Source organism: Prosopis cineraria, unplaced genomic scaffold, assembly GCF_029017545.1.
Source record: "Prosopis cineraria cultivar Desert tree isolate PC_DT_omini unplaced genomic scaffold, ASM2901754v1 PC790, whole genome shotgun sequence".
Taxonomy (NCBI): domain Eukaryota; kingdom Viridiplantae; phylum Streptophyta; class Magnoliopsida; order Fabales; family Fabaceae; genus Prosopis; species Prosopis cineraria.
In genome coordinates, this window is record NW_026556115.1 from 19235 (window position 1) to 33773 (window position 14539).

Genomic DNA, 14539 nt, shown 5'->3' on the forward strand with positions numbered 1-14539 from the left:
ATCATTCCTTACCTTATCCTTTACTTTATGATACACTCATAATAGGATAAGAGTCCTTGTTGCATTCCTTTAGCAATCCATTATTCATTGCTTTCAAATCAAATTTTATAATTGCTAAATGGACTAATCGAATTGTGCACATTTAGTCAAATGCTTTAATTTTGTCATTTTTAGTGTACAATCTAAGATTGTTTTCATGCTCATCATGATTTCATAGAATGAATTCTTTTGAAAAAGCCATATGCATGATTTGAAACAATCATAATTTGAAATCATTAGGAATTACCATTTTCAATTCACCTTATTCATGAAAATTCATGATCAACTTAATTTCATTCAATTTTTGAGATTTTCATGAAAAGTTAGCTTATACAAACTTGATTTCAAAATGATTTTCATGATTCATATCATCAAACTTTTTTGTATGCATCAATGTTCATATCTTGAATTTTAATTACCAAGTACTTGCATGGATATGAATAAAACTAATGTTTTCTAGTGAGCTTGTGATTCCATTTGAACAGTAAGCATGATATGCTAGCTATGGTAGAAAAGCTCAAATCAAGTCAAGAAACTTGAAGTCATCCATCATTGAATGCACAAATCCAAGAAGATGACTACAAGAGAAGGAGAATGACAACTATGACTAAATCAATGAGAATTCCTATCCCTTACTCTTATTATTGTTTCATATCATTTTAGATAGGTTCTTACTTGTTAATTTGATAATTCATGCCATAATTTACATATGCATATCAATAACATGTTTTGATCATAAATTTATATTCTACATATTATCATTGATCATATTGGGTTCACATCGATTAAACATCCTTTGCACCGTATTTCTATTCCTTGAGCTGTGATCCTAAATGCATAAATTCTAGAATGTTTTCTCATTCTAAAGGAAAGTTTGAAAGTTTGAATTTTGCAAATTATACATGCCTCTTGAAAATTGATTTCATACCAAACTAAGTTTTACACATTTATTTATCAAAGTTTGAGAAATTGCATGTTATTAAAAGTCATATTTTGGAGTATTATTTTGCATCACATGTGAAATGAAGAGTTTTGATTTTACAACTCATTCTAAAACCCTCCTCACATTCTAAATTTGATTTAAAATCATAGGCTCTTTTGCATAACCATATTTCATCATTTTGTTGATGATTTGATTTCAAAGAATGAAGAATGTGTGAACTTCAAATATCTAACCTTGTTGGATCAAATAAAGTTTGAATACCATTTGTGTTAATATCTTGTAAGATCTTACCTTGATTCTAAGTAGTCACATAGTCTTAACGTGAAGACTAGAGGAATAGTCCATTCAAGCATGTTCAAGGGTGTATAACACGTGCTTAATGATAGATGCTTATTAATAGCTAAAATAAGCTTGAACTAGAGGAGAATCAAGTGTGTATGATTACTCTTTCAGCTACTTGGAAATTTGCCTTCATGTGGTAAGTCTGATACAAGAGGTGATACATGAAACTGTTAGAAATTGTGCCCTAAAGCCAATCATTGTATAATGCACATTGTTATTTAATAAATTTTTCTTTTATTATCATATCAATTGCATGTTCACTATGATAATTGTATCTTTAGACAAACTATAGTGATTGTCCTAAATATCCCTGGTTGGTTATCTATGAGGGATCATAGATAAAACAAGACCAATATGACTTTGATTAATTATAGAGATACAAATCAAAGTCATAGGCACTTGAAAGAATATAAGGTGCTGGACCGACCTGCTATAAGAAAGCTGCATAGTATAAGCCATAAGCTTATCTCATATGTAAACTATATCACAAAGCCCTTTGACCTAAGATCATTATGGATTCTTACATGATGACTACTGACTTTTAACCTAGTCAAAAGTCACCTTTGACCGGGTGATCATAAAGGCTATTATTGAGTTTAGTGATATTCATGTAGAGGAACATGAGTGGTCAAGATAGAATTTATCCATTACATTAAGTGAGAGATATTACTAGGCTCCTCGATAAATAAGATTGAGAAAATATATGGCTATACTACAATGAAAAGGGTTTTTCCATTGCTATAGTCAATCCACTCAGAGATCAAGAAAGTAACGATCAGGTAAAGGAGAATGATAATTTCATGTCTCACACTTGATTAAAATATTGTGTGACAAAAGGGATATAATACGGTTGCATGATAAGTTATATCGGATCATCGATCTCCATGTGAATTGGGTAGTTGCAATGTCTTGCTAAAGGCCACTATAACTTATAAGCTAATAGTGTAATTAGCCTACTGCCAACTTCATATGGACTTACAGGGTCGTACACAAGAACAGCCTAACTCAAGCTATAATGTCCAAGTTAATTAAATCTAAAATATATTTAGATTCAATGAATGTAATATATGGTGAATAAATTATATATATATATACATATATAATTCAAAATATAATTATATATATATATATATATTCAAAATATATATATATATATATTCATATGTGTGTGTGGGTGTGTATATATATCTGATATATATATGTATATGATATATAAAATTAAATATATATATATATAATATATATTTAAAATATATATATGTATATATATTCATATATATATAATATAATATGTATATGTGATATATTATATTATATTATATTATATTATATTATATTGTGTTAGTTGTAAATTTAATTTCACATGATAAATTAAATTTAATAACTAATATGATATGAGAGAATATCATGTCAGTTTTATAATTTGAATTTAAAAGGTAAATTCAAATTAGATATGATATCATGAATTAAATTTATGAGATAAATTTTATTAAATTTTCATGGGCTCTTTAAGTAAAAGACAAAAACCCTGATCCATATACTATATATAGATAGGGATGTGCTTTAGTAAGAGAGAGAAAAGTTCTGATGGCAAAACACTATGAGAGATGCGAAACATGCTACAGAGAGGAAAATTAACGTTTAAAAAAAGAACGGACGTTGGGAGCACTAGTACATTATTCAAGTTAGAAAATTATTCGTGTGGATATCGATAGAAAGAGCAGATCTACATTATCAACTCCTAAGATTCAAACTCTTGAAAAGAACACGCACCAAGTTCAAAGAATTAAAAGGTAACTTTTCTATTGACCTTGACTTAAATGAGTTCATTTGGTCCATATCAAGATAGGGACTTTAAAATCTTTAATCTTCCACTGTGCCTCCCTATCCAACAGTAATACTAGAGCCAGGTCAAATTTTCATTTAAGTTAGGTTTTGGTTAATTATATTCTTAAATCTTCATGTGATGAACTTCTTTAAATGAACGCTGCTTTGAGATTTTCAAAATTTATATGTAATATTTTTGAAATCTATATATGTTTTTCATGTGATGTTTTAGAAACATATATATATATATATATATAAACTCATTTTATATATTTGAATTTATATGAATTTAAATAAATTAATACGATTAATATTTAGCTAGTGATGTATATTCTCAATATGACTAATGTTCATCTATATGATATGCGTTTTCAATGTCATTATTGTTTGTACACGTTCTCATAATTACTAGTAGGACTGCCATGGCTAACTCTGTGTAACGCAACCTAATTCATAATTTATAGCCTTTCATTATATGTGATTTGCTTATATTTTGTGTTTTCTTTGCCTTGAAGTTATTTGGGTATGGTGACACATATGACTCTAGTTTTACAAGGGTTGTAATTTTTTTAAATACGACCTACGTGTTGTGCCTCTCTCTATAAACTTTGAATGTACATTCCCTTCTCCTCTCAATCCCCTCATATGTATAAATGAGATTTCTTGATGTAATTTATCTTTTTAGAGAGGTACTCTCATTGGCTTGGGATGGACATAGGTTAGTTGAGCCATATTGTGTCACATTTAATTATGCTTTTGATTAGATCATAGTATGCATGATTTTGTATAAGATACAACTGCTTTCACTTTACATGGTTATTAAATTAATAAATCAAACCCTCTAATTAAAATCTTAAGTCATAATGCCATCAATTAATGAATATTTGTCAAAACTTATATCACTCAAATGCAGGATCCACCAAAGTGGATACATTTTGGTTATCTTGGTGAGACAAGCGTGAGTAATGGTACTACTCATAAAAATTCATTATTGTTTGACTTAATTGAGATTATCAAAATGATTTTAGATCTCAAGGCATTAGATGGGATTGAACATGCCAGATCATATGATGATTGAATCCCATAAAGATCTAAGAGTTACATATAATGTAATTGGTAAATGAGTTATCTACCTAAATAACTTAATTTTAAGCGTCCTGCCAAAGCAGACTTAAATTTAAGTGAAATATGGGCCTTAGCCCACTAATCAAATTTGAAGGTTGTTAGTTTTACTGGGAGATATAAAATTAACTTTATGTATTTTATTATAGAATCATGTCGACTAGTAACACTGCTACACTATCATTACGATCAGTCTTTGAGAAGGACAAACTCAATAGGACAAACTTTCTTTACTAGTTTAGGAACTTGAGAATTGTTCTCAAGTAGGAAAGAAAGGCTTATGTCTTGGATGAACCCATTCCTAAGGATCCTGTGGCCAATACTCCAAGAGCTTAAAGGGATGCTTACACAAAGCATACTAATGACTCGGTGGATGTAGGATGCTTAATGCTAGCCACCGTAGTTCCAGAACTTCAAAGAGATTTGGAACACATAGAGACTTATAAGATGATTGTACATCTCAAGGAAATATTCCAACAACAAGCAAGGCAAGAGAGGTATGAGACTACAAAGGCCTTGTAATGTCCACCTTCACATTACCAAAATTCACCACACAATCATAACAGACAATCATAATTAGGAGCAATCTTTGCTCCTAAGCTCACATTATCTATATAAGGGTTAAAACTATTAATCTTTTAGAAATAATTTTAGAAAATTTGGGATCCAATAAAAACCATTCAAATTTATAGTTTGAGCTCAAACTTTATAATTTATAAAGATATTAGAAGCAATGAAAAAGTTTTGTAAAGCAAAACACTTCAAAATAGGGCTAAAAATATCATTTTTGAGTATTTTGGTCCATGTACCACGGCTTGTGATCCAGTGCTGTTGCATGTGGCACAGAAAGGCAAGTTTTCTTGTTGTACCCTGTGCCACGGCGCATTTCGTGCAAGCCGCAGCGCATGTGTCTATGTTAGCAATGCTGTCATGACAGATTTTTTAGATGAACTTCAAATGCACGCTATTTTTCGCATCCAATGTCTGATTGGAGTGATTCAAGCATCCACGCGAAGCTTAGTCAATAAGCTAACTAACGGTATAAGTTTTGTTATGATCTCACACTGTATGTGAATTTTAGACAATGGGATGTAAAAGTCAATTTTTAAAGTGATTTTCAAGCATCCAAGTATCCAAAACTTATAACTTATACCATTAACCTATTGTAAGGCTTGAACTAAGTCTAATAGATCAAAATATACTTGATTGAACATTCAAACACACAAAAACACATACCAAACACAAAATTTAGCCACTTAATGGCCATTTCACCCAATATGGCCAAAATACAAAATCAACGCTACATGTATTATTTGGCCTCTATTGCCACATAATACACTACATATACATTGTTACCACATAGATCAAACATTTCTTGCACTTGCCCGATTTTAGCCTATCACCACAAAAATTGCCACATATTTACATCATATACAATATTGGGCTAAAATATAAAATAACGTAGTATGAAACAAGTGCAAACAATCAAAATGATATGCATGCCTAGTTGGCAACATACAATATCATCCATATAAGTTTATGTAAATGATTCAAAATAAAATCAGGCTTTACAATGAGAATGTAGTAAGTATGCTAGCCCTTGCCCGATTCCTTCGCTTGCTCAATCTCAGTGGTAGAACCTATAAAATGATAACTACAGGGTGAGATAAAAATTTTAGTAACTAACATAATCTACATTATTGATTAACATGCCAAGTTATAAACAAGCCTTAAATCAAGTAAAATCACTATAAGTTACATGCATAATCCCTAACCATCCAGTCCTCCAATACTCTTGACTGAACTGGTAGGCTATTTCACTGAACCAAATCACATGTATGGTCCCCAAGCTCACCATTCATGGTAGGACTACCTGGCTAAGGTGTCCTAAACTACTTCTAAACTACTAGTTCCCCTTATTACAAGTAATTGGGGTGTCATTACTCTAACACCACATCCTACGGATGCTAAGGAGCAAATTCTCTAACTCTACACCCTTTTGGGTACTAAGGAGAGTAAGTCTCCAACACCACACCTATTTTCAGGCCCTAAGGAGAGTAAGTACTGCACCTGGCATCCCAAGGTGCCAGCATTGCCATATAGACTTTATCTTCACTAACTCCACTAGGGTGACCTCCCAAACCCTCTAATATGCCACATTTCACTACATATTTCCACTTGACCATACATAAAACACTTTCTAAACTAATATAATGAATATTACTACTTACTCCAAAAACTTGACATTTTACAAATCAATACTCCACTCATTTTCTAAAATAGTCAACTTTTACATAATTTATACATATATACATAACAAATCATAGAAAAGCAACTTAAGAATAACTTATACAAGGTAATAAATAATGCAAATTATCAAGTTACCTTAACCCTTTTATTACTAAAAGGGTTACCCATAGTATTAAGTCTCTTCTTGTATCAAGGCAAATCTTCTCATACCACAATCTACATCAATAGGTACTATATGTTAATTTTCAATTAACACAAGCACTATTAGCTACCAATAACCTCCTAATTCTCCTACTTCTCACTCATATTCTCAACAAAGAGACTTGTTAAGATTATAATTTGTTCACACAATCCCTTCAAGCCTCCCTCTAACTCTATCACAATATAACATTAAATATCTTAACTTATCATACTTCAAAACCCCATGATCAAGTTAGGGCTTGATCCAAATTTCACCAAACAAAGTAGCTTTATATTACCACACATCCAATATTAATAAACCTAAATCAAACCTTTAGAGTTAATAGAAACCTTCAAAACATAGACTCATAGCTTAATTCAATCTGAGCAAATTCTCCCACTTTTAAATCCCATAGAAATTGAGATGAAAAGGTAGAGGAGAAGGGTAGGAAACTTACTCAAGAGTTTGAAGGCTCAATTTATCTTCAAAATCCTCCCAAAATGATGCCCTAGCAGTGCCCAAAGCTTGCCCTTTCGTGCTTTAGGTTTCCCGCAACAAAAACTGACTTTTTCTAATGATTTTTGAAAATTTAATCTGTGTGCTGTGCCGTGCACTGTAACGCATGCCACACAAGCCGCGGCTCACAATGCAGTAGGCAAAATGTCTATTTTATTCCCTTCGATAACACCTAACTTGATTCAACTTCCATCTTAACTCAATTTGAAGCCAAATATGGCCTAAAAAGCCAATTAGCAACCCAAAAATATAATTAAATAAATTAATCATCTTTTTTAACTAATTTATCTTTTAACTAGTCAATTTTTCCAGATTTAAAGTTTTGGGATGTTACAAGCCTTACAATCCTGCAAATGATAGAAGCACCTTTTACTGGGCGTAGTGAGAGGTCTAATGACTTATTAGGACTCATACGTACAAATGTATGTGGACTAATGAGTACAACTGCCAGAGGGAGTTATTTATACTTCATTACCTTTATTGACGACTACAGTAGATATGGATATATCTACCTAATGAAACATAAATTTGAATCTTTTGAAATGTTTAAAATATTCCAAAATGAAGTACAAAACCAACTTGGTAAGACTATTAAAACTCTTCAATTTGATTGAGAAGGTGAATATTTAAGCCAAGAATTCATTAATCATCTCAAGAATTGTGGGATAGTCTCACAATTAACTCCTCCAGCAATACCACAATGGAATGGTGTTTCTAAGCGGAGAAATCAGATACTATTAGATATGGTTCGATCTATGATGAGCCAAGTAGATCTTCCACCATCCTTTTTGAGGCCATGCACTAGAAATAGTTATGTTCACACTGAATCGTGTTCTATCTAAAGCAGTTGGGAAGACACCATATGAGATATGGACTGGGAAGAAACTTAGATTGTCTTTTCTCAAGATTTAGGGAAGTGAGGATTATGTTAAGAAATAGGCCTTAGACAAGTTAGCACCAAAATTCACAAAGTGCCTTTTTATAGGATATCCTAAACAAACAAAGGGATACTATATCTACAATCCCATCGATGACAAAGTGTTTGTAATTCAAAATGGTATCTTTCTAGAAAGAGAATTTATTCCTAAAAGAACCAGTGGGAGCAAGATACATCTTGAAGAAATTTGAGAACCACAAAATAGCACATAGTTACTAATAAAAAACTGAGAAGACTCATAAGAAGTAAATAAGCCTACTCAAATAACACAAGGCCCACGAATGTCTAATAGGACATGACATCATCCTCAAAGATATGAATTTTTAGTTAATGAATGTCATGATGTGTTTCTTATTGAACATAATGAACCAACCAACTACCAAGAAGCTATAGTGGGACCAAATTCTGAGAAATGGCTAAATGTCATGAAGTCTGAAATGCAATTCATGTACAATAATAAGGTAAAGACCTTAGTCGATCCACCTAAAGATATAAAAACCATCAGGTGCAAGTGGGTTTTTAAGGAGAAAACTAACATGGATGGCAAAGTAAATGTCTTCAAGGCACGATTGGTTACAAAAGGATTCACCTAAACTCATGGTATAGACTATGATGAACCTTTTCACCAGTCACAACAGCCAAATCAATTAGAATTCTCCTTGCCATTGCAGCATATTATGACTATGAAATATGGTAGATGGATGTTAAAACAACATTCTTTAATAGATGTCTACTTGAGGAAGTGTACATGACACAACCTAAAGGCTTTATGCATCTAAAAGACTCTGAAAAGATGTGCAAGCTTCAAAGATCCATTTATGGATTGAAGCAAGCATCTCGGAGCTAGAATTAACATTTTGATGAAGTAATCAAAGAGTTTGGATTCATTCAAAATATTGATGAACCTTATGTTTATAAAAAGGGTAATGGCAACACAATTATATTTCTAGTGTTATATGTAGATGACATCCTACTTATGGGGAATGACATTCCTACCTTGCAGAATGTAAGTCTTGGTTAGGAAAATCTTTTTTTATGAAGGACTTATGTGAAGCTACTTACATCTTTGAGATTAAGATCTATAGAGATAGATCCAAAAAGCTTATAGGCCTAAGTTAGAGCACATACATAAACAAGATACTGTTAGGTTCAGTATGCAGGATTCAAAGAAGGGTTTTATCCCCATGTCTCATGGTATTCATCTCAACAAAGAACAAAGTCCTAGTACATAAAGTCAATGAGATTGCATGAGTAAGGTTTCATATGCCTCTGACAATTGAATCTATCTTGTATGCCATGTTGTGTACTCGACCGGATGTTTCATTTACCTTGAGTATGACCAACAGATACCAAGCAGAGGAAAGGATCATTGGACTGCTATCAAGAATATCCTGAAGTACTTAAGAAGAACTAAGGATTTATTCTTGGTATATGGTGGATTGGATGACGAGCTAGTTGTAACAGGTTATACAAATGTAAGCTTCCAAACTGACCAGGATAACCTTAAGTTGCAATCAAGATATGTGTTCACCTTAAATGGTAGGACAGTGACCTGGAAGAGCTTAAAGCAAAGCACAACAGTTGATTTTGCAATAGAAGCTAAGTATATAGCAACATAAAATCCAGCTAAGGAAGCCGTTTGGATTAAGAAGTTCATTACTAAACTAGGAGTGGTGCTTAACATCTCAGATCCAATAAACTTGTTATATGACAATAGCGATGCAATTGCATAGAGTAAGGAGCCAAGGTCACACCAAAAGACCAAACATATACTCAAGCATTTCCCCCTTATTAGAGAGATCAACGATAGAGGTGATATAAAAATATGCAAAGTAGCAGGAGAAGATAATGTTGCTGATCCTTTTATAAAGCTTCTTGCATAGGCAAAGCATGAGTGTCATGTCAGGACAATGGGAATTAGACAAATTAATGATGTACCTAGTGCAAGTGGGAGGATGTTAGAAATTGTGCCCTAGGGCTAATCATTATATAATGCATATTATTATTTAATAAATTTCTCTTTTGTTATCATATCAATTGCATGTTCACTATGAGAACCATATCGTTGGACAAACTATAGTGATTGTCCTAAATGTCCCTAGTTAGTCATCTATGAGGGATTATAGATGAAACAAGACTAGTATAACTTTGATTAATTATAGAGATATGAATCAAAGTCATAGACACTTGAAAGAGTACAAGGTGCTGGACTAACCCGATATAAGAAAACTGTATGGTACAAGTCATAAGCTGATCTCATATGTAACTATATCACTAAGCCCTTTAACCTGAGATCATCATGGATTTCTACATGATGACCACTGAACTTTGACCTAGTCAAAAGTCACATTTGAATAGGTGATCATAAAGGCTATGATTGAATTTAGTGATATTCATGTAGAGGAACATGAGTGGTCAAGATAGAATTTATCCCTCACATTAAGTGAGAGATATTACTAGGCTCCTTGATAAATAAGATTGAGAAAATATATGGCTATACTACAATAAAAAGGGTTTTTTCATTGCTATAGTCAATCCACTCAGAGATCAAGAAAGTAACGATCAGGTAAAGGAGAATGACAATTCCATGTCTCACACTTAACTAAAATATTGCGTGACAAAAGGGATGTGATACGGTTACATGATAGGTTACATCAAATCATCAATCCCCATGTGAATTGGGTAGTTGCAATGTCTTGCTAGAGACCACTTATGACTTATGGGCTAATAGTGTAATTAGCCTACTGCCAACTTCATATGGGCCTGCAGGATCGCACACAAGAACAGCCCAACTCAAGCTATAATGTCCAAGTTCATTAAATATGAAATATGTCTAGATTCAATGAATGTAATATAGGGTGAATGAATTTTATATATATATATATATATTTGAATATTTATTTGATAAATACATATATATGAAATATAAAATTCAAAATATAATTACATATATATTTTTCAAAATATATATATATATATATATGTTCATGTGTGTGTGTGTGTATCTGATATATATATATATATATATATGCTCTCCTAATTCATCATAAGATCCCTTCAATTTTAGGACTAAGTAAAACTTGTTCTCTAAGATGCCCACGGGTCATGCACTAAAAGAAGTAAAAACCAAAGACTCAAGAAAATAAAAACATAAAGGAAATGAGAAAGAAACACTTAAAAGAAAGAAAAACCTAAAATTAATACAAACAAAATTTGCTCAGGACTTAGGTAAGAAAAGAACACTCAAAATTGGAAATTCAAAAGAAGTTATTTTTTTAAAACTACATATAAGAAAAAACACAAACCACAACTAAGAAAAGCAATAGTGAATATCCATCTTGAGCCAAAAACAAAATTAAAATAAATAAGGTTTATAAATGTTCATGAAGTTTCAACACTGAAAGATGTGCCATGTTTCTGTGTCAAGTAGCTGGTTTGCCCTCCCTAAAGCATTCCTCTTGTCCAATCAACCTAAAAAATAACAGGAAAATAGGGGAGATAGAAGCATACTAAAATTTCAGAATTTTTTACTAGACAAAAACTTCCCAATAATTCATTGAAGTTGGGCTTCAGTACTCTAGACATAGGATTTCCTCCAAAATGACCCAGTGAGCTTTTTTCTCAAATTCTAAAAAGTTGAGGAATTTGAAATTGAAAACACTTAAAACAAAACTTAATCTAAGATAAAAAGAGCATAATGAGCTAAAATTGACCCAATTTAGACAAATCCACAGAAAGATATGCACCACACAATTTGCCTCAATGCTCTTGATTTCTCTAAAATAGGCAGTTTAACCTTTGGCTTTAAAAATGTGCACAAAGAAAATTGCAAGTCCAAAAATCAAGAAATTTTATAGAAATCAAATTGACAAAAAAATATTTCAAACTACCAAATTTAAGAATTTTTCTCCTACAAAGTAATTCTGGACAAATTTTTCTCCCGAACTTCAAAATAGCTAAGTTAACACTTATATAGTATTAGTGGTAACCTAGGTCATTCTCCCTTAAGGAGGCTAAATAAGGTTAATTAAGGCTATACTTGTGAATTAAACTAATCAATAATTGATTGATCTTAACCAATTAAACTAAATAGACAAATTTAATTAAAAACTAATTAACTAGTGAAATGGAAATGAGAATGTTTAAACCTTTCTAAAGTAGACTTCTGGGAGTTATAGAATGCTAGATTTCTTGTCTATTCTTTTTAATTAGGCTTTAGTTAATTTCCACTCTCTTGATTGAATTAAACCCTTTATAAAATTTTGTATAAGTGTACCTTCCTAACGAATTCAACTAACCAAGTTATTACACAATTTTGTACAAGTCCCTAATTAATTCATTAGCTAGATGCAAAGTGTAACATCCGAAAACTTCAAATCTAGAAAAATTGACTAATTAAGAGATAAATTAGTTAAAAAGATGATTAATTAATTTAATTATGTTTTTGGGTTGCTAATTGGCTTTTTAGGTTATATTTGGCTCTAAATTGAGTTAGGATGGAAGTTGGATTGAATCGGGTGGCATCGGGGGAAGCAAAAGTGAGTTTTTTTCTCTTTGTATCATGAGTCGCGGCTTATGTGTCACTATGGCGCACAGTACAGCATAGGCATAAAACACAAAAATGATTTGGAAAAGTCATTTTTGATTAGTGAAAGCTTGGAACTCAAAAGAGAAAGATTTGGGCACTGCTAGGGCATCATTTTGGAAGGATTTTGAAGATAAATTAGGCCTTCAAACTCTTGACTAAGTTTCCCACCCTTCTCCTCTACCCTTTCATCTAATTTTCCATGGGATTTGGAAGGAGAAAAATTTAATCTAAATGGATTAAGCTACAAGTCTATATTTTAAAGGTTTCTATTGACTCTAAAGGTTTGATTTAAGTTTCTTAACCTTGGATAAGTGGTAATATGAAGTTAACTTATTATTTGGTGAAAGTTGGATCAAACCCTAGCTTGATTATAGGCTTTTGAAGTATGACAAGTTAAGATGTCAAGTGTTATGTTGTGATAGAGTTAGAGAGAGGCTTGAAGGGATTGTATGAGAAAAATTGTAATCTTGACAAGCTTATTTGTTGAAAATATTAGTGAGAAGTGGGATTATTGGGATGTTATGTATAGCTAAAAGTGCTTGTGTTAATTGAAATTCACATATAGTATTATTGATGTAGATTGTGGTGTGGGAAAACTTGCCTTAACACAAGAAGAGATTTAGTACCACGATAACCCTTTTAGCAACAAAAAGATTGAGGTAACTAGATAATTTGCATTATTTTTTACCTTGTATAAATTATTCTAAAGTTGTTCTTGCATGATTTGTTATGTATATATGTATAAATTTTGTAAAAGTTAACTATTTTAGAAAATGAATGGAGGATTGATTTGTAAAATGTCAAGTTTTTAAACTAAATGGTAATATTCATTATATTGGTTTAGAAAGTAGTTTATGCATGGTCAAGTGGAGATATGTAGTGAAATGTGGCATATTAGAGAGTGGGAGGTTACCCTAGTAGACTTAGTGAAGATTAAGTCCATATAGCATTATTGGAACCTCAGGACGTTAGGTGCAGCTCATATTTCTCCTTAGTGCCCAAAAAAGGGTACGGTGTTAGAGACCAACTCTCCTTAGTACCTAAAAAGGTGCGAAGTTGGAGACTATGCTCCTTAGCATCTATAAGATGCGGTGTTGGAGTAACAACATCCCAATTACTTGTAATAGGGGGAACCAGTAGTCCAGAAGTGGTTTAGGACACTTTGGCTAGGTAGTCCTACTATGGATGGTGAGCTTGGGGACCATACATGTGGTTTGGTTCTGTGAAATAGCCTACTGATTCAGTCAGGAGTATTGGAGGACTGGATGGATAGTGATCATGCATGTAACTTGTGGTGATTTTATATGGTTTGTTTATTATGCTTATTTTAATGCTTGTTTATAACTTGGCATGTTAATCAATAATGTAAATTATATTAGTTACTGAGATTTTTATCTTACCCCGTGGTTATCATTTTACAGGTTCTACCACTGAGACTAAGCAAGGGAAGGAATCGGGCAAGGGTTAACGTACTTGCTACATTATCATTGTAAAGCTTGATTTTATTTTGAGTCATGTACATAAACTTATATGGATGATAACATGAGTTGCCAACTAGGAATGCATGTCATTTTGATTGATTGCACTTGTATTATACTATAATATTTTGTATTTTAGTACAACATTGTATATGATGTGTATATGTGGTGATTTTTATGGTAATGGGTTAAATTACTAATACAAGTGCAAGTAATGTTAGATATATGTGGTCACAATGTATATGTGGTGTATTATGTGATAATAAAGGCCAAATAGTGTATGTGGTGTTGATTTTGTATTTTGGCCATATTAAGC